Below are 20,587 nucleotides of genomic sequence, written 5' to 3'. Positions count from 1 at the left end.
AATAAATTAGGTAAGGGAATGGTATGATACATGATGGAGCATTATGGACAAGGATCCAATGTAAACATAAAATTATTAATTATATGAATTGAGGTTATAAATACCTCAGGAAACTTCACAAATGCTTATGATATTTAATAAGAGACACTAGACAACAACCTGTGGGAAATTCTTTAAAAAAATGAGAATACCAGACCACCTAACCTGCCTCCTGAGAAATCTGTATGCAGGTCAAGAAGCAACAGTTAGAACTGAACATGGAGCAACGGATTGGTTCCAAATTGAGAAAGGAGTATGTCAAGGCTGTATATTGTCACTCTGCTTATTTAACTTATATACAGAGTACATCATGCAAAATGAAGAGCTAGATGAAGCACAAACTAGAATCACGATCGCAGGGAGAGATCAATAAGCTCAGATATGCAGATGATACCATCCTCATGGCAGAAAGTGAAGAGGATCTAAATAGCCTCTTGATGGACGTGAAAGAGGAGAATGAAATGGCTGGCTTAAAATTCAACATACAAAAAACAAAGATCATGGCATCCAGTCCCATCGCTTCATGGCAAATAGATGGGGAAACAATGGAAACAATGACAGACTTTATTTGGGGGGGTCCAAACACTACAGATGGTGACTGCTGCTGCTGCTGCTAAGTCCCTTCAGCCATGTTCAACTCTGTGTGACCCCATAGACAGAAGCCCACCAGGCTCCCCCGTCCCTGGGATTCTCCAGGCAAGAACATTGGAGCGGGTTGCCATTTCCCTCTCCAGTGCGTGAAAGTGAAAAGTGAAAGGGAAGTCCCTTAGTTGTGTCCAACTCTTAGCAACCCCATGGACTACAGACTACCAGGCTCCGCCGTCTAGGGGATTTTCCAGGCAAGAGTTACTGGAGTGGGGTGCCATCGCCTTCTCCGATGGTGACTACAGCCGTGAAATTAAAAGAGGCTCTCTCCTTGAATGAAAAGCTATGACCAACCTAGACAGTATACTAAAAAGCAGAGACATTGCTTTGCCCACAAATGTCCATATAACTAAAACTATATTTTTTTCAGAAGCCATGTATGGATGTGAGAGTCAGACCATTAAAAAAGCTGAGCATGGAAGAATTGATGCTTTTGAACTATGGTGTTGGAGAAGACTCTTGAGAGTCTCTTGGACTGCAAGGAGATCCAACCTGTCCTGTCCGTCCAAGAGGAAATCAGTCCTGAATATTCATTGGAAGGACTGATGCTGAAGCTGAAGCTCCAATACTTAGGCCAACTTATGCGAAGAGCCAACTCATTAGAAAAGATTCTGATTCTGGGAAAGACTGAAGGCAGGAGGAGAAGTGGATGACAGAGGACGAGATGATTGGATGGCATCACTGACTCGATGGACATGAGTTTGAGCAAGCTCTGGAGATGGTGAAGGACAGGGAATCCTGGCATGCTGCAATCCATGGGGTCACAAAGAGTTGGACACGACTGAGACTGAACAACAACAAAAAAACTCTCTTCAGCAGTGTCCTTATACTAGACCTGGCTTTATATCTCAGAGAATGTCTGATTATAAGGGCTTCCTTGACAGCTCAGTTGGTAAAGAATTGGCCTGCAATGCAGGAAACTCTGGTTCAATTCCTGGGTTGGGAAGATCTGCTGGAGAAGGGACAGGCTACCCTCTCCAGTATTCCTAGGCTTCCCTGGTAGATAACCTGATTTTAAATAAAAACATTTAAATCAAAGTTGTGATGTATTAAAGACTGACTAACATGACTGTGTTCCTGGAACTCTGAATACTGGATGAGTTGTCATTCCCTTCTCTGGGTGATCATCCTGACCCAGGGATTGAACTTGGGTCTCACGTTGCAGGCAGATTCTTAGCATATGAGCCACTTAGGAAGATCCTAAGTAAAGATAAAGAAGCACAAAGAGGACCTGACAATCCATGACTCATGTGATCAGTGCTGAGTTTTCATGTTCTCTTCAGAACCAAGTGGCCATGTTTGAGTGCCCTTTCATTTCCTCAAACAGTTCCAGAGCTGAAAACTTTTGAAAAGATCAAAAGAAGAGAAATAGGACTCAGAAATTCATTCTAGCAAATTCCATAATGTAACAGAATCTGCATTATTTGAAAGAAAGTGCAGTAATATGGAGTTTATCCTATTTGGGGTGCCAACAATCCTATCAACAGCCCACTAATAGGAACATTTTGTTGCCTCTAAGATTTGTTAGATCATAAACTCTCTAAAAAGTCTACAACATAATAGATGATTTTTGAGGAAAATAACACTGGCTCTAAAGACTTTTTTCTAAAGGGGAATGCCTTCTTACAGATTTCATTTGTCCTAAAGTAAAAATGTGCCTTTGAATCAAAACTACTACAGTGTGAAAATTAATCTCTGATAACTCTTTCTGGGAATTAAGGAAGAAGTTATGTAATCCAAGTAGGTCCTTGTAATTTTATCATTTGGAAATCTTTTGAAATGTTTTCATGATAATCTAGGCAAACAGCTGCCTTTGGTGGAAATTTTTGACTTGGGTAAGATTTGCATTAAAAGAAAAAATTGCTTTAGGGAATTTCCCACATGAGGGCTCTGAAGAAACTTTTTAAAAATCAGAGATCCTTGAAATATATGTCTGATGTATTTTACCTGCAGAAAACTTTATAAATTATAATACTATAGGATAACAAATCCTTGATTATGTTCCACTCTACTTTCACTCGGAGAAGGCAATGGCACCCCACTCCAGTACTCTTGCCTGGGAAATCCCATGGACGGAGAAGCCTGGTAGGCTGCAGTCCATGGGGTCGCTGAGGGTCGGACAAGACTGAGCGACTTCACTTTCACTTTTCACTTTCATGCATTGGAGAAGGAAATGGCAACCCACTCCAGTGTTCTTGCCTGGAGAATCCCAGGGACAGGGCTGCCGTCTATGGGGTCGCAGAGTCGGACACGACTGAAGTGACTTAGCAGCAGCAGCAGCAGCTACTTTCACTGCCTCTTATCTCATTGGAAGCAAGCTTTGAGTCCTTTAGAGGAATATTAATGGGTTAAAGGAGCAGTTTTTCCAGAAACGAGTTCAGGAGAAAAAAGTGTCAGTAAAGCCTCTTCCTTTTACCTCTCTGCCCTCTCTCTTACTGTCATGATGGTCACAAGTTCTAGCTTGAAAACGTTATAACATCATGCCAACATTTGCTTTTAACCAATGGAAATAAAGCAATTTTAAATAAATATATTTAAAAACAATGATGCAAGCACAGTAGAGAAATGAAGTGAAAGAAAATGAACAGTTAGAGCACAGATATGAATTCATTGCATTTACATACAAACATGAGAGCCCGAAAATAAGCCATTCCATTTATGTTCACTTGATTTTCAACAGGGATGCTATGATTATGTGATGGAGAGAGTAGTCTTTCAACAAAAGCTACTAGAATGATTAAGTCTATTTTGAAAGAATGAATTTGAAGGACTCCACAAAATAAGAAAGTTAACTCAAAATAAACCTTATATCTAAATAAGAAAGGTAATATTATTAAACTCCTAGAAGAAATCATCAGAGTAAATCTTTTTGACTTTGGGATGGACAATGGTTCTCAGATGCCGGGAGCCGGCATATTGCATATTGAGTGAGGATCTGTAATAGCTCAACTGGAATTCTATCACTGCCGGGAGCCAGCGTGAGGAACTCCGCCCATGACAAAGGTCATGAGGAAGGAGGCTCGGCATACGCAAAGGCGGGATCGAGCCTCAGGAGTCCCCCTGGAAATTCTCGAGCATCTACCCCCAAAACCAGAGTCTGCCTACTTTCTGCTTTGTGCTTTCACCTACACCTCTGACTTTACGGGGGGCTGTCTCCCACTACCTCTCTCTGAAAAAAGAGTTAGCTTACAGCTCCAGTTAATAATTCTTGGATGTGACAGTGTTTCAACCTACAAACTCCTTTGGAAATCCTCTAGCCTGCCTGAATGGGTTTTTCCGGCCACATGTGATTGTTCAGAGCCTCCCAACTGTGAGAGGCAGGAGATGTTCTAAACTGCCTAAACACAGATTCCTTTGAGTAGTTAAAAGATTGATTAGAAATTGTATTGGTGAAGGGTTTTTCACTTGTTCGGCCAATGTTTGCTGCTAAGGCTCCATACTCCTTACCTACTGTGTCCTTGGCAGTGTATTGATTGATATAATGGGTGTATAGAAATGTAAAATGCAGCTTTGTCCAATGCTTTTTTGGAAGGCTGGCGCCTGACTTTGGAATAATCACCTTTAGAGAAAGATAAGTTTCTTAAAATGTTAACAGGCCTCCTGGCCAGAAGATGATGTCTATCACCTGAACTTTTGCATATGATAAGTTTACAGGAAAAAAGCCTGGCTTGCTGCATGACTCTACCCCTTCCCCCATTATCCTCTATGCATAACTTAAGGTATAAAAACTACTTTGGAAAATAAAGTGTGGGCCTTGTTCACTGAAATTTGGTCTCCCCATGTCATTCTTCCCTTTAACTTCCAGCTGAGTGTCCATCTGGAGCGCGGATGTCCTCTGCGACCATTTATTTGCCTGGGCTTCTAAGACCCACTCGAGAAGGTGTCTAAGGTGGGGCACCTTCCGCTATTCGAGAGGGCGCCTGTGGCCTCCGTGGTCAGAGCTAACCTGGTGTCACGGGTTATATTGATTTTCCGCGTAAACCAAGCCACCCAGCTTCTTTTCTCCACTGAATTTTCCTACTGAGCTATCCTTATTTCAGCCGCTTTTCTCCACTTAATTTCCTCACTGAGCTATCCTTATTCTATTACTCTTTGTATCCTTAATTAAAGTGTAATTAAGCAGTTGTTCCCTGACCCTCGCCTAGCCGTCTCTCCTTCGAATACCCTGGATCAGCCGGGGCTGGTCCCCGGCACTCAGATATCTTTAATAAAGGACAAATGAAAAAAGAAAAAGAAGTGGATGCTGAGTATCATGAAATTAAAACTTTTGAAGTTTCAAAGATATCATCAAGAGAATGAACAGAGTACTAACAGAATGGAAGAAATACTTGTAAATCATATAACTGATGCTATATAAGCTAGTGACATATAACCTATTGTCCAGAATACATTCAAATCCAAACATGTGCATTTTTTTTTAAAACATGTTTCTTCTGGGTTTTGAAATATAATCTGCTTCTGGATGGCTCAGATGGTGAAGAATCTGCCCGCAAATGCAGGAGACCTGGGTTCAATTCCTGGGATGGAAAGATCCCTTGGGGAAGGGAATGGCTACTTACTTCAGTATTCTTGTCTGGAGAATTCCATGGAGCTTTTGGGTACAGTCGACGAGGTCGCAAAGAGTAGGACACTACTGGGGAGCCTAATGTTTTCACTTTTTTTCATATGGTATTGTGTAAATTTAAAGTGTACAGTATAATGTTTGATTTAAATGCATCATGAAGCAATAACCACAATAAGAACATCCATTATCTGATATGGATACCAAAAAAAAAAAAAAAAAGGGAAAAATATCCTTTTTTCTTTGTAATGAGAACTCTAAAGATTTCCTCTCTTATCAACTTTCATATAAAACATACAGCAGTATCATTTATATTCATCATATCGTACATTACATTTAGTACTTTTTTATCTTAAACTGGACATTCATCCTGTCTTCATCCACTTCCCTTTTTCTTCAGATCCCCACCTTTGGTAACCATAAATCTGATCTATTTTTCTATACATCTGTTTGTTTGTTTGTTTGTTTTTAAAGTATACTTTTCCAACAACATTAAGGTAGTTCCTAAGGGGTAATAAGATGATTTGCTATTTCTATACTCTTTGAAATTAACACCAATATGTCTTGCTACCAACTTTCAGCATACAAAGATGCTACATTATAATCAACTACATTCCCCACAATGTTCATGACTATTACTTGTTTATTTTGCAACTGGAAAATTATACCTCTTAAACTCTCTCACCAATTTCTATCCTGTCCCCGCTTCCTTCATTCTGGCAACAATCTGTTTATTCTCTGTATCCATAACAGTTTCTGCTTGCCTATGGTTAATCTTTTCTGTTTTGTAGATTCCAAATATAAGTGAAATCATATAATATTTGTCTTTCCCTATCTGACTTATTTCACTTTTCACTTTGCATTCTATAAGTTCCTTTATGTTTCCTCAAATAGCAAGATTTCATTCTTTTTCATGTATAAAAAATGTTCCATTGTATAAATATACACCACATCTCCTTTATCCATTCATCTATATCATCAGGCCTTTAGGCATACGTAACTTGGCCATTGTACATAATGCTCCAGTGAACTTCAGGGTATGCACATATTTTTGAATCGGTGATTTTGTTTCCTTTAGGTAAATACTTAGGAGTGGAGTGGCTGAACTGTAGAGTAGTTCTATTTTTAATTTTTGAGGAACTTTCAGACTGTTTTCCATTGTGTTTACATGCTGCCAACAGTGCATGAGAGTTCCCTTTTCTCCACATCTTAACCAGCAATTGTTGCTTGTTGTCTTTTTGTTTGCCATTCTGACAGTAGTGAGGTATCTCCTTGGATCTGATGTGCATTTTCCTGAAGATTAGTGAAATAAGCAACATTTCAGGGGTCTGGTAGTCATCCATATGTCTTTGAAAAAATATACCACTGCCTATTTTTCAATTGGGTTCTTTGTTTTCTAGATGCTGAGTAATATACATTATTTGTATATTTTGGATATTAGCCTGTTACCAGACATATTGTTTTCAAATATTGTCTCCCATTCAGTAGACCGATTTTTCATTTTGCTAAGTTTCTTATGCTGCACAACATCTTTTCAGTTTGATGCAGTCCCTTTTGCTTAATTTTGCTTTTATTTCTTAGGTTGAGGAGGCATATCCAAAAAAACTTTTCTATTACTGCTGTAAACCTTTCTAATAACCACTCTGATAAAGAGTCATATACCACCCAAAGACGAAGTCAACTTTCAAATTAGAGTATTTTCTCCTTTCTATGTTTACTGAAACAAAAACAATGACATAAAGTAGAAACAAAGTGCCACTCTCAACTTAGCTCTCTCATCCAGGTAATATATTTTAACAATGTGTTACATGCACGACAGTATGTGCAAACTAAGACTGCTACCATAAACATCATGTGTAATGTTCAGAGAAGTAAAGCTGTTTATTCTTAATAGTCATTATGGAACCTTCCATATCAGACATTTAAGGAGATACATTCTTGCTCAAGGACGACTGAAAAGATGGGAAGAGAAAATAATGTCTGATTCATACTTCCAATGGCAAGAGGCTGATAAGACATCCCAGTTCCAGTTCCACTTCAGTCGCTCAGTCGTGTCCGACTCTTTGAGACCCATGAATCGCAGCACGCCAGGCCTCCCTGTCCATCACCATCTCCTGGAGTTCACTCAAACTCACGTCCATCGACTCGGTGATGTCTTCCAGCCATCTCGTCCTCTGTCATCCCCTTCTCCTCCTGCCACCAATCCCTCCCAGCATCAGGGACTTTTCCAATGAGTCAATTCTTCACATGAGGTGGCCAAAGTATTAGAGTTTCAGCTTTAGCATCAGTCCTTCCAAAGAACACCCAGGACTGATCTCCTTTAGAATGAACTGGTTGGATCTCCTTGCGGTCCAAGGGACTTTCAAGAGTCTTCTACAACACCACAATTCAAAAGTATCAATTTTTCAGTTCACAGCTTTCTTCAGAGTCCAACTCTTATATCCATACATGACCACTGGAAAAATCATAGTCTTGACTAGACGGACCTTTGTTGACAAAGTAATGTCTCTGCTTTTTAATATGCTATCTAGGTTGCTCATAACTTTCCTTCCAAGGAGTAAGCATCTTTAATTTCATGGCTGCAGTCAACTTCTGTAGTGATTTTGGAGCCCCAAAAATAAAGTCTGACACTGTTTCCCCATCTATTTCCCATGAAGTGATGGGACCAGAGGCCATGATCTTTGTTTTCTGAATGTTGAGTTTTAAGCCAACTTTTTCACTCTCCTCTTTCACTTTCATCAAGAGGCTCTTTAGTTCCTCTTCACTTTCTGCCATAAGAGTGGTGTCATCTGCATATCTGAGGTTATTGATATTTCTCCCAGCAATCTTGATTCCAGCTTGTGCTTCTTCCAGCCCAGCGTTTCTCATGCTGTACTCTGCATATAAGTTAAACAAGCAGGGTGACAATATACAGCCTTGATGTACTCCTTTTCCTATTTGGAACCAGTCTGTTGTTCTATGTCCAGTTCTAACTGTTGCCTCCTGATCTGCATATAGGTTTCTCAAGAGGCAGGTCAGGTGGTCTGGTATTCCCATCTCTTTCAGAATTTTCCACAGTTTATTGTGATCCACCACAATTAAAGGCTTTGGCATAGTCAATAAAGCAGAAATAGATGTTTTTCTGGAACTCTCTTGCTCTTTTGATGATCCAGCAGATGTTGGCAGTTTGATCTCTAGTTCCTCTGCCTTTTCTAAAACCAGCTTAAACATCTGGAAGTTCAGAGTTCATGTATTGCTAAAGCCTGGCTTGGAGAATTTTGAGCATTTCTTTACTAATGTGTGAGATGAGTGCAATTGTGTGGTAGTTTGAGCATTCTTTGGCATTGCCTTTCTTTGGGATTGGAATGAAAACTGACCCTTCCCAGTCCTGTGACTGCTGAGTTTTCCAAATTTGCTGGCATATTGAGTGCAGCACTTTCACAGCATCATCTTTCAGGATTTGGAATAGCTCAACTGCAATTCCATCACCTCCACTAGCTTTGTTCATAGTGATGTTTTCTAAGGCCCACTTGACTTCACATTCCAGGATGTCTGGCTCTAGGTGAGTGATCATACCATCATGATTATCTGGGTAATGAAGATCTTTTTTGTACAGTTCTTTTGTGTATTCTTGCCGCTTTTTCTTAATATCTTCTGCTTCTGTTAGGTCTATACCATGAGGACCAGTAAGAAAATGATACTTGTGGCAGAAATTGGAAAACTCGAAAAGAATTCCATTGAAGGGCCAACTTCTTTCATATCATTTACTATATTTGGGCTGAATGTTTATTTTTGACTGGGCTTAACCGAGCAGAAGCTTGGCCGAGAGGAACTATCCCTCGCCCAAGGTCAGGGGCGGTGACCACAAGTGCCAGGCTGTGAGGGCGCAGGAGCGGCCGAAAGGAGGTACCCCACATCCAAGGTCAGGTGCAGCGGCTGAGACAACCATGGAGAAGCGTGGCCGAGACAGACCACACAGAAGCATGGCCGAGAGGAGCTACCCCTCGCCCGAAGTCAGAGGCGGCAGCCGGGAGGAACTACTCCACGTCCCGAGGTCAGGAGTGGTGCCGGGACAAACTACCCCACACCTGATGTCAGGGATGGCGGCTGAGATGAGCTACCCCATGCCCGAGGTCAGGGGCGGCCCTGAGGAGATACCCCTCGTCCAAGGTAAGGAGCAGCAGCTGAACTTTGCTGGAGCAGCCGTGAAGAGATACCCCGCGACCAAGGTAAGATAAACCCAAGTAAGATGGACACCTGTTGTGAGACGGCATCAGAGGGCAGACACACTGAAACCATAATCACAGAAAACTAGCCAATCTGATCACACAGATCACAGCCTTGTCTGACTCAATGAAACTAAGCCATGCTGTGTGGGGCCACCCAAGACCGACAGGTCATGGCGGAGAGGTCTAACAGAATGTGGTCCACTGGAGAAAGGAATGGCAAACCACTTCAGTATTTTGCCTTGAGAACCCCATGAAAAGTATGAACAGGCAAAATGAACAGTATGAACAGGCAAAACGAACTCCCCAGGTCAGTAGGTGGCCAATATGCTACTGAAGATCAGTGGAGAAATAACCCCAGAAAGAATGAAGGGATGTGGCCAAAGCAAAAACAATACCCAGTTGTGGATGTGACTGGTGATAGAAGCAAGGTCCGATGCTGTCAAGAGCAATATTGCATAGGAACCTGGAATGTCAGGTCCAGGAATCAAGGCAAATTGGAAGTGGTCAAACAGGAGATGGCAAGAGTGAATGTCGACATTCTAGGAATCAGTGAACTAAAATGGACTGGAATGGGTGAATTTAACTCAGATGACCATTATATCTACTACTGTGGGCAGGAATCCCTCAGAAGAAATGGAGTAGTCATCATGGTCAACAAAAGAGTCCAAAATGCAGTACTTGGATGAAATCTCAAAAACGACAGAATGATCTCTGTTCATTTCCAAGGCAAACCATTCAAATCACTGTAATCCAAGTTTATGCCCCAATAAGTAACACTGAAGAAGCTGAAGTTGAACGGTTCTATGAAGACCTACAAGACCTTTTAGAACTAACACCCAAGAAAGATGTCCTTTTCATTATAGGGGACTGGAATGCAGAAGTAGGAAGCCAAGAAACACCTGGAGTAACAGGTAAATTTGGCCTTGGAGTACAGAATGAAGCAGGGCAGAGGCTAACAGAGTTTTGCCAAGAGAACGCACTGGTCATAGCAAACACCCTCTTCCAACAACACAAGACAAGACTCTACACATGGACATCACCAGATGGTCAACACCGAAATCAGATTGATTATATTCTTTGCAGCCAAAGATGGAGAAGCTCTATACAGTCAGCAAAAACAAGACCAGAAGCTGACTGTGGCTCAGATGATGAACTCCTTATTGCCAAATTCAGACTGAAATTGAAGAAAGTAGGGAAAACCACTAGACCATTCAGGTATGACCTAAATCAAATCCCTTATGATTATACAGTGGAAGTGAGAAATAGATTTAAAGAACTAGATCTGATAGACAGAGTGCGTGATGAACTATGGACGGAGGTTCGTGACATTGTACAGGAGACAGGGATCAAGACCATCCCCATGGAAAAGAAATGCAAAACAGCAAAATGGCTGTCTGAGGAGGCCTTACAAATAGCTGTGAAAAGAAGAGAAAGGAAAAGCAAAGAAGAAAAGGAAAGATATAAGCATATGAATGCAGAGTTCCAAAGAATAGCAAGGAGGGATAAGAAAGCCTTCCTCAGTGATCAATGCAAAGAAATAGAGGAAAACAACAGAATGGGAAAGACTAGAGATCTCTTCAAGAAAATTAGAGATACCAAAGACATCCTCAAAGATGCTATTTTACCCTAATTTCACCTGATTTCAACAAGTATAGAGTACTTTTCTATTTGCAGAAGAGAAACATGTTCAAATTGAGAAAAAGACAAGAGGTAATAAATTTTTCTAAATAATATTAATAAATGGGAGTTGGTGACAAAGTCTGCAACTGATTAGGTAAGAGATAAGTCTGGCTCTACACAGAGTGGAAATAAATTGAGAGATGACTCAGATTTCCTTCTACCTGGTTAAAAAGAAACAAAAAAACTGTCAAGAAAATTATTATGATTAAACACAGAACCTTTCTCCCCTGTGACCAACTGCACAGACAGATACCCTAGTCTATTCAAAATTCTCTCCCACTCAGAGTTTTTTCTCAGAGCAGCTTTCACATTTTTATTCCTCAAGCTATAGATTAAGGGGTTCATCAAGGCAACCACATTGGTGTAAAAGAGAGAAGAGGCTTTTTGCTTACCCAGAGATCTAGCAGAAGATGGTCTGAGATACATAAATGCACATGATCCAAAGGACAGAGAAACAGCAATGATGAAGGGAACAGCAGGTACTGAAGGATTTGGACCTGCCCTCCGTGGAGCTAATGTGGAAGATGCTGGAGAAAACGAGACCATAAGAGACAAAGATAGTAAGACTGGGCACAATGTTATTGATGCCCACCAGAATGAAAAGTACCAGCTTATTGACATAGGTACTTGTGCAGGAGAGTTGAAGCAGAGGGTGAATGTCACAGAAGTAATAGTTGATGGTGTTGGCATCACAGAAGGTCAGTCTCAGTATGCATCCAGTGTGAGCCATGACATCAGATAATGCCATCAAGTAGGAACCAAGCACAAGGCTGGAACACACTTTAGGGGACATAACAACAGTATACAAAAGTGGGTTACAGGTGGCCACATAGCAGTCATAGGCCCTTGATGTCAGCACATAGATTTCAGAAATAACAACAACAACAACAAAAAAAAAAAAAAAAACAGAAAAAGTACAGCTGAGTCATGTACTCCATGTAAGAAATAATATTCTTCTTTGATATGAAGTTAATCAGTATTTTGGGTATAAACACAGAAGAGTAACAGAGAACTATGAAGGACAAATTAAAAAGGAAAAAGTACATGGGGGTGTGTAGATGTGAATTTAGCAAAATTAAGATAATCAAGCCCAGGTTCCCCATCACAGTGACTATGTACATTCCTAGGAACAGGAAGAACAAGGGGAGTTGGAGATCTGGTTGGTCTGTTAATCCCATCAAAATGAACTGGGTCATGAAAGACCCATTTCCAGGAGCCATTCTTCTCTAAAGGAATCTGTGGATACAGGAGAAAGAGTTCCATTAGAGAACAACTCACCTCATCCAGTGCCCCATTCTCCAAAACAGAATACACACTGCAAACGCCTGACACCATCCTGACCCGGTCCCATACAGTCTGCCTTTTCCATTATCAGGATACAGAGTGATGTGGACTCACCTATATAGAGTTTCTATAAGCCAAATATAGCAAAGGAGATCACAATCATACTAAAGAGGGAAGACAAGAGATGCCATATGCAAATATACCCTCTGGAAAAACCCAGGGAAAAGAAGGATGGACAAGGATGCAACTCTTCTCCTCTCTTCTCAACATTCCCTCATTCCCCTGAACTCTTCCCTCACCAGTACAACTGGAGGCAGTGACCCTAGCAACCTGGCGCTGGCTTATCATGCAGATACACCTTATGTGGCAGGAACCAAGAACACTGCTTCTAAACCAAGATGAGGGGACCTGAGTCTAGGAGAATTGTTACCAACCTTGTCACAGAGTAAAAATCATAAAGGAAGAAGAGTGAGAGATCAACCTACTTAGAGGAAATTTCCTGACTGATATGTCCTTTGAGCCCCTCTAATATTCTCTGATTCCTCTCCAACAGATATTTCTAGAAGTTTACTTGCATCTCAGCTACACAAGACAAGAAAGAATGGACATATAATAGGTCCCTGAACTTTAAACACCAAACAAGGAATAAGTATTGTAAATTAAATTCAGAAACTCACCCAATTTTGATCTTAAAACTGCAGGACTGTCTCCCTTACCCTATGTCTTTACCCTGTTAGTTCTGGAAATGTCATTTCATGTTCTCCAGGCTTGATCCCATTGATTTTAGGGGAGAGGAGCTAGACATTAATTCACCTATGCCCTGGAAATCTTTCCAAGCTTCTTGATTTCTGATATTTTCAGTGTTTTCAAGCAACAGAAGAAAAATAATCCTTTCATTATCATCTTGCTACTTGATTAGACACAGAAGATTTACTGTGAGTGCAATGATGTAATGCACTTGGTGAAAAGCAGGTTAGAAGCTTGCTTGGTCTCCTCCCCAGGGTGTAGATTATATGTACAATATGGAATAAGGAAATTATGGATCCTGGTTCATGATCTGTCTTTAGTTCCTTAGGGGCTCACTCTTCCACTCATTTTTGCTTTACTCTGGGGACTGTACATCCCTCAGGAAGATCCAAAGTGAATTCGCATCTCCTCATTATCTACACCTTTGAGGGGAAAGCTACTATATTGTCTCATTCCCTCTTTATTCACATGTACTAAATGGACCTATTTCTACAAAAGACCTACTTCCAGGTTTCTTTATTTATTTATCTGAACACATCAAATGTTACAGCAACTAATTTCAGTTTTTCTCTTTGTGAGATGTCTGTGAAATAATTTGCAATATAGTATAGCCCTTCTATAGTTTATACTTTTAACATAGTCCTGAAATTTCTACCAGACTCTCCTGCTGCCTAACATTTCAGTAAGTGAAGTTATCAATTCTTCTCATCATAGAAAAGAGAATGGGTTATGGAGTTAGAGAGTGCTATGAATCCTACCTTCCTTCTTCCACTTTTACACACTATAACCCTTTGGATAAATTATTGAATCTCTTGGTTCTCCTATGTAAAATAAGGAATGTAAAAATAGCATCTCTTTCATTGAGCTGTTGTGTTATCAAATGAAAGAAAAAGAAAAAGAAACTAAAATGGTTGGGCCAGTATTGGCATATGAGTGTCAATAAACGTCAGCTGTTATTACTCATGTTCTCATAAATTTCAGTAGATTGTCTTTCATAATACTCATCAGACTTTTCCTCTTTAATTCATGTTTTTCTATAAACTGTATATTCTGTAAGGACAAACATCTATTCTATCTTGTTAACTATTTGGATCCTGAAACTAAGAACAATGTCAGAACAATGCCGAGAACACAGAAAGAATTCAATGAATACTTCTGAAACTCGTTTTATTTTTATCTAAGAGCTTTCAGAATACATTCACAACTTCTCTTGTGCTAAACCACAATATCTGCAACCACAGTGACCTGCACCCATCTGTCCCCAGCCACCGCACAACTTCTGGCTTATGATTAAACTGAACTAGTGTAATGTTGAACTATAGTAGCTCCTAACTATTATTTTCACATTTTCCCACATATTCACTCTTATTTGGTCACGAATAATGCCACTAGAGTAACGTCTGAAAACACACCTCTGTCCCTCCCTAGTTCAAGAACTTTCAGTGGTTCTCCATTAACCACTTGAAAATTGAAGCTATGTAGTAAAAACATAATTCCCAAAACTATGATTAAGGTTTGGTTAAAATTCAAGAGAAATTGAGTCAGAGTTAACTTTGATGAGAAGCCTGAAAGTACCATTCTGATTAGTATCTTGCACACTTTAAATATGGTACAAAACTTTAACTTTCTCAAAAACATAAAAAAGAAAGTAGGAGAATGTTTACTTAACAAAGACCATTCAATTGTCTTGGGAGATTCAACCCATTTTAGAAATATATATGTTTTTGTGTGAAAAATAAACCTACATGAGTCTATCTTTAAACACACTACTTATATTGAGTGGAAGGAGGGAGAAGAATATCATTCTATGATAATAGAGTGTTCACTTTCTTATTGATAGAAAAGCATCAAATGCTCAAAAATATGCCTTCAAAATGCTCCAAGAAAAGAGGGCATCCACAAACAAAATAATGACTTGTGCAGCTGCCACAATTATAGAATTTGTTTGTTTTTAGTGGGGCAAAACTTAAAAGGGAGATGGAAGAAACCACTAGGCACTGAATTTCTGATGAATGAAAATTAAAATCATGCCATGTGAAATTTTAAAAGTAAGCGTCTTTGAAACATCTTCTTAGTTATCTATGTCTTGTTTAGAATCTTCCCAATATATTGTATAATATTTGAAATCACTAGCTAGCTAAATTAGGAAAGAAAATATATATTCATGATACAACATTTTGGAAAAGAATCCAATTTCACAGCAATTTAGAAAAAGTTCTGTCCTGGTTAATGGGCACAGGAGAAACCAAGGTTATAAGGTTGACTCTAAGATTGAACACCTTCAGCAGAACCGTAACTTCCCTCAAAACCTGTCAGTGCCAGTCACATAACTCAAGAAAGGAAGAACTACAAAGAGATCAAACCAGTCAGTCCTAAAGGAACTCAGTCTTGAATATTCATTGGGAAGACTGATGGTGAAGCTGAAGCTCCAATACTTTGGCCACCTGATGCGAAGAGTCATCAGAAAGGATGCTAATGCTGAGAAAGACTGAAGGCAGGAGGAGAAGGGGACGACAGAGGATGTGATGGCTGGATGGCATCACCAAATAGATGCACATAAGCTTGAACATGCTCCAGGAGTTGGTGATGGACAGGGAAGCCTGGAGTGCTGCAGCCCATGGGGTCGCAAAGAGTCAGACACAACTGAGCAACTGAACTGATCATTTAAAATACTCTAATGCATATATATGGAATTTAGAAAGATGGTAACAATAACCCTGTGTACGAGACAGCAAAAGAGACACTGATGTATAGAACAGTCTTTTGGACTCTGTGGGAGAGGGAGAGGGTGGGATGATTTGGGAGAATGGCATTGAAACATGTATAATATCATTTATGAAATGAGTTGCCAGTCCAGGTTCGATGCACGATACTGGATGCTTGGGGCTGGTGCACTGGGACGACCCAGAGGGATGGTATGGGGAGGGAGGAGGGAGGAGAGTTCAGGATGGGGACACATGTATACCTGTGGTGGATTCATTTTGATATATGGCAAAACCAATACAATATTGTAAACTTAAAATAAAATTTAATTTAATTAAATTTAATTAAAAAAAAAAAATACTCTGGCTTGATTCCCCCTCCACTCAAAAGAAGTCCAAACACAGAGATGCACAGTTCCATTGCTAACTGAAACAATTCCATTGCCGACTGATTAATTTGCTGAACAATCAGCAAAGTTGCCTCCTTTACAACGTTACTACAGGTAAATTATTACAAATTGTATTTTAAGTTACATATAATTTTTTCAAATTAACCAAAGATATAAATTACTCATTTTAAAGAGTAGTTCTTTTATGTAAATGAACAGATTTCATTCTAATTTTGAGGGTCATGAAATGAAAGATTAGTGCCAGGCTTAATTCACTCCTAGGGATACTCAAATTTTTATAAAATACATAATAGAGTACATGCAGCTGTATTCTATAGGTTTCCAAGTGACCCAGTTAATTTCACTTGTTTAGATGCATTTCTTTCCATTCAAAAAAAAAAGTTTATAGAGGGAAACATGAGTTTAAACAAAAAAACAAAACTCTAACCAAGATCAACAATATTATGTAAATAGAACTTGTTAAGGAAAAATCAATCATGTTCATATTGCAATTGAGAGATGAAATATGAGTGGTCATCTAAAAATATCAGCCAAGGATTAAGTTATGCTGAACATCTCAAACAAAAACAAGTCAAAAATCAGCTTTGCCAAATTTCAAAATACATAAATACTGACTGGAGATTAAGAAGAGTGTTTAGTAATTAATATTTTCAAAATATTTTAGAAAATGATTACAGGGTCACTGATACAGCATATTGAGGATTTTTAAAGTAGCACATTTTTGCTTTCAAAAAATAATCCAACATTCATGTCATAACTTGCTTTATTCTCCTAATATTTCTTTCACATTGGCATTATTCTCCCAGCTGCAATTTGATGTTTCTGTACCTAAAACTCCATATGAAAGTAGCGCACAGAGGCCAACAAAACCAGAAATAATTTACTTGTTCAAAAGGCATCTAGTCCTGTTGGTTTAACATTTTAAATCATAAATAACTTAAGCTTTCATCTTATATAGAGAAATTCTGTGATCTCAATAGTATCTAGGGTCCTGCACAAGGAGTGAGTCCATAGGTAAAGGTTTCTACTGAAATAGAATAACATTATCAGGAGTGTATAGAGTATACTGAAGAATAATATACTTGAAGTCAAAATGATAAGACTTTAGTCTACAATTTTTCTTTCTAAAGCTGTGTGACTTGAAATAAATCATTATTCGCTCTTGGCTTCACTTTCCCACCCATGCAAAACATGTATTTTGATGACTGGCTATGTGTCAGTTTTACTTACAAAGGTGAAAAACAAAACTCTTTGCTAAGAGAAGCTTAACACTAAAGGTTTACAGATGGGAAAGGGATTATCCTTGATACTCTTAGAACCATCAATCTCTGGTATTTCAAGAAGGTATATTATTGCCAAGTGAAATATGGAAAGATAAGAGTAGAAACAGAGTATCTTATTTATCCTTCTTATTGAAAGTTGATAGATTAAAAATAACCCATGTGAAAGGTTTCAGTCTAATGTTATGTAATTCATTATTTGGAGGCCATTCATCTTTTCCTAGTGGAAAAATAATTCCAAAATGATAATGAAAAAAGATAATATGTTCACTATTTAATGTTATTACTATGCAAGAAAAAGAGATGATATGTACTTTGAAAACACTAAGAAAAATATATAAAAATGGAAATAAATTATTCAAACAGGACTTAAATTTCTTTAAGACATTAGGTTTAAAAAAGATAATAAATGCTTGGGGCTAGTGCACTGGGACGACCCAGAAGGATGGTATGGGGAGGGAGGAGGGAGGAGGGTTCAGGATGGGGAACACATGTATATCTGTGGCGGATTCATTTTGATATTTGGCAAAACTAATACAATTTTGTAAAGTATAAAAATAAAATAAAAAATTTAAAAAAAGGTAATAAAAATATGGTAAGAAGGTTGCCATTAAAATTAAAAACTCAACATCTCACAGTACAAGTTACTTGTGCACACAGACAGTTCTAATTAAAACTGTCTCCTACTCAGAGTTTTTCTCAGAGCAAGTTTAACATCTTTGTTCCTCAAGCCGTAGATTAATGGGTTCGTCATAGGAATCATATTGGTGTAAAAGATGGAAGAGATTTTCCCCTCATCCATAGACACAGCAGAAGGTGGTTTGAGATCCATGAATGCCCCTGATCCAAAGAAGAGAGAAACAGCAATGATGTGCGAACTGCAGGTGCTGAAGGCTTTGGACCTGCCCTCTGTGGAGCTGATGTGGAGGATGTTGGTGAGGATGAGACCAAAAGAGACAAAGATGGTGAGACTGGGCACAATGATATTGATGCCTACCACAATGAACACTTCCAGCTCACTGACGTAGGTACTTGTGCAGGAGAGCTCGAGCAGAGGGAGGATGTCACAGAAATAATGGTTGATGGGGTTTGCATCACAGAAGGTCAGTCTCAGCATGCATCCAGTGTGAGCCATGGCACCAGAAAATGCCATCAAGTTTGAACCAAACATAAGGCTGGAACACACTTTAGGGGACATGGCAGCATTATATAAGAGTGGCTTACAGATGGCCACATAGCGGTCATAGGACATTGATGTCAGCACATAGCATTCAGAAATGACAAAAAAAAACAGAAGAAGTAGAGCTGGGTCATGCACCCCATGTAAGAAATAATATTCTTCTTTGGTAAGAAGTTAATCAGCATCTTGGGTGTAAATACAGAAGAATAACAGAGGTCTATGAAAGACAAATTAAATAGGAAAAAGTACATAGGGGTGTGTAGGTGTGAATTCAGTGCAATTAGCATTATCAATCCCAGATTTCCCAGCACAGTGACCATGTACATTCCTAAGAACAGGAAGAATAGAGGAAGTTGGAGATCTGGCTGGTTGGTTAATCCCAACAGAATGAATTCGGTCACAAAAGAGCCATTTCCAGGAGCCATTCTTCTCTAAGGTGATCTGTGAGCCCAGAAGAAAAAGGTTACATAGAGAACAATGACTCAATTTTCACACAATATCTCCTCTCACAAGTGTGCTGTTTGGGCTGGGGATATCTGAGAGTAACCCAGCCTGGACTCATGGAATTGTCTTACCTACTCTCCCATGGAACTGTCTTACCATTATCCTGAGACTGAGTGACAGGGATTTTCACTTTTTTGGGTCTTTATAAACTAAGTAGGAAAGAATATCAAAACTTAGCCTACAGAAGGAAGGAAACCACTGCCCTGTGCAGACTTGACTGCTTGGGATTAAAAAAAAAAAAAAAAAAAAAAAAACAGTGGATAAAGGAGAGGTTTGGACCAGGACTGACTCATTCTTCCCACATCTCAACATTTCTCCTTTCACTTGGAGTCTCCCCTCACCAGTAAGACTATGGGCAGAGACTCTAGCAATCAGGTGCTGGCCTTTAAAGCAGATTAGACCTGGTGGGGTGAGAACAAAGAAAATTGCTTCTTAGCTAAAACTAAATGGCCAGAGTCTATGAGAGGTTAACTCTTTGCCCCACATTACGGGGTAAAACCTATAACTGTAGATGAGTGAGATTTCCGTCCATGGACAGGGAACTTACTGACTGATCTAATGCATCCTTTTAGGCCCCTAGTGTCTCTAAGTGTTCACTGATCCATGCCTTGAATAGACATTTTTCTAAGTTTTATGTGAGTCTCAGGGTGCTAAATTGGAAATAAATTGTCATATCTTAGATCCTTGGACTTCCACTTCAAACAAGAAGGGCATGAATAAATGGAATTCAGAAACTCACCTTCCTTTCTCCAGAAAACCCCAGGGCTTTCTTATCATTGGTTTTACCCTCTGGTCTTAGTAGGGCAATTTCAGGTTCTGAAGCTTTGATTCCTTTGATTCTAAGAGAATGCAGCCCACATGTATTTTCTGATTTGATTTCAAAATCTTTTAAAAATATAGATCATAATTTCTGTTTATGACTTTCAGTCCACTCAAGCAGCAGAGAAAAATAAACATTCTTCTTTATTATTATTTTTGCCACTTGGTAAGCCACAGATTTAATGTGAGTGTAATGCTCTAATGCACTCAGTTATAAAAGTGGCAGAAGCTTGTTCAATCTCTTCCCCAGGGAAACACTGTATGTATAATAGGACCTGGGGGGATTGCACTTGCATCCTGTACCTTAATCTGTCCTTAGTCCCTTAGAGATTCCATAGTTTACTCAAGTTTTCCCTTCACTTAGGGATTGTCCATTCACCCAAGAAGAGCCGAATCTCCCATGTTCTGTTCATTTAGATTACAGAAATGAAGAGGAAGCCCTAGTCTCTTTTTTCCTACAAAAACAAATGATGCAAAAACAATTTATGTACCGAATATGTAAGATTCAGAAAATTGTTAAGAGAGTCT

The 20,587-nt window shown here is 39.2% G+C and overlaps 2 pseudogenes; both read right to left on the bottom strand.

Annotated features, from left to right (window-relative positions):
• Positions 1-11,298: 11,298 nt before the first annotated feature.
• LOC129654181 (olfactory receptor 8B3-like) lies at positions 11,299-12,353 on the bottom strand (annotated as a pseudogene).
• Positions 12,354-18,226: 5,873 nt separating this feature from the next.
• On the bottom strand, positions 18,227-19,161 carry LOC129653738 (olfactory receptor 145-like; annotated as a pseudogene).
• Between the last annotated feature and the right edge of the window lie 1,426 nt (positions 19,162-20,587).

Source organism: Bubalus kerabau, chromosome 5 (genome assembly GCF_029407905.1).
Source record: "Bubalus kerabau isolate K-KA32 ecotype Philippines breed swamp buffalo chromosome 5, PCC_UOA_SB_1v2, whole genome shotgun sequence".
Taxonomy (NCBI): Eukaryota; Metazoa; Chordata; class Mammalia; order Artiodactyla; family Bovidae; genus Bubalus; species Bubalus kerabau.
This window is presented reverse-complemented; position numbering and strand designations above follow the sequence as displayed.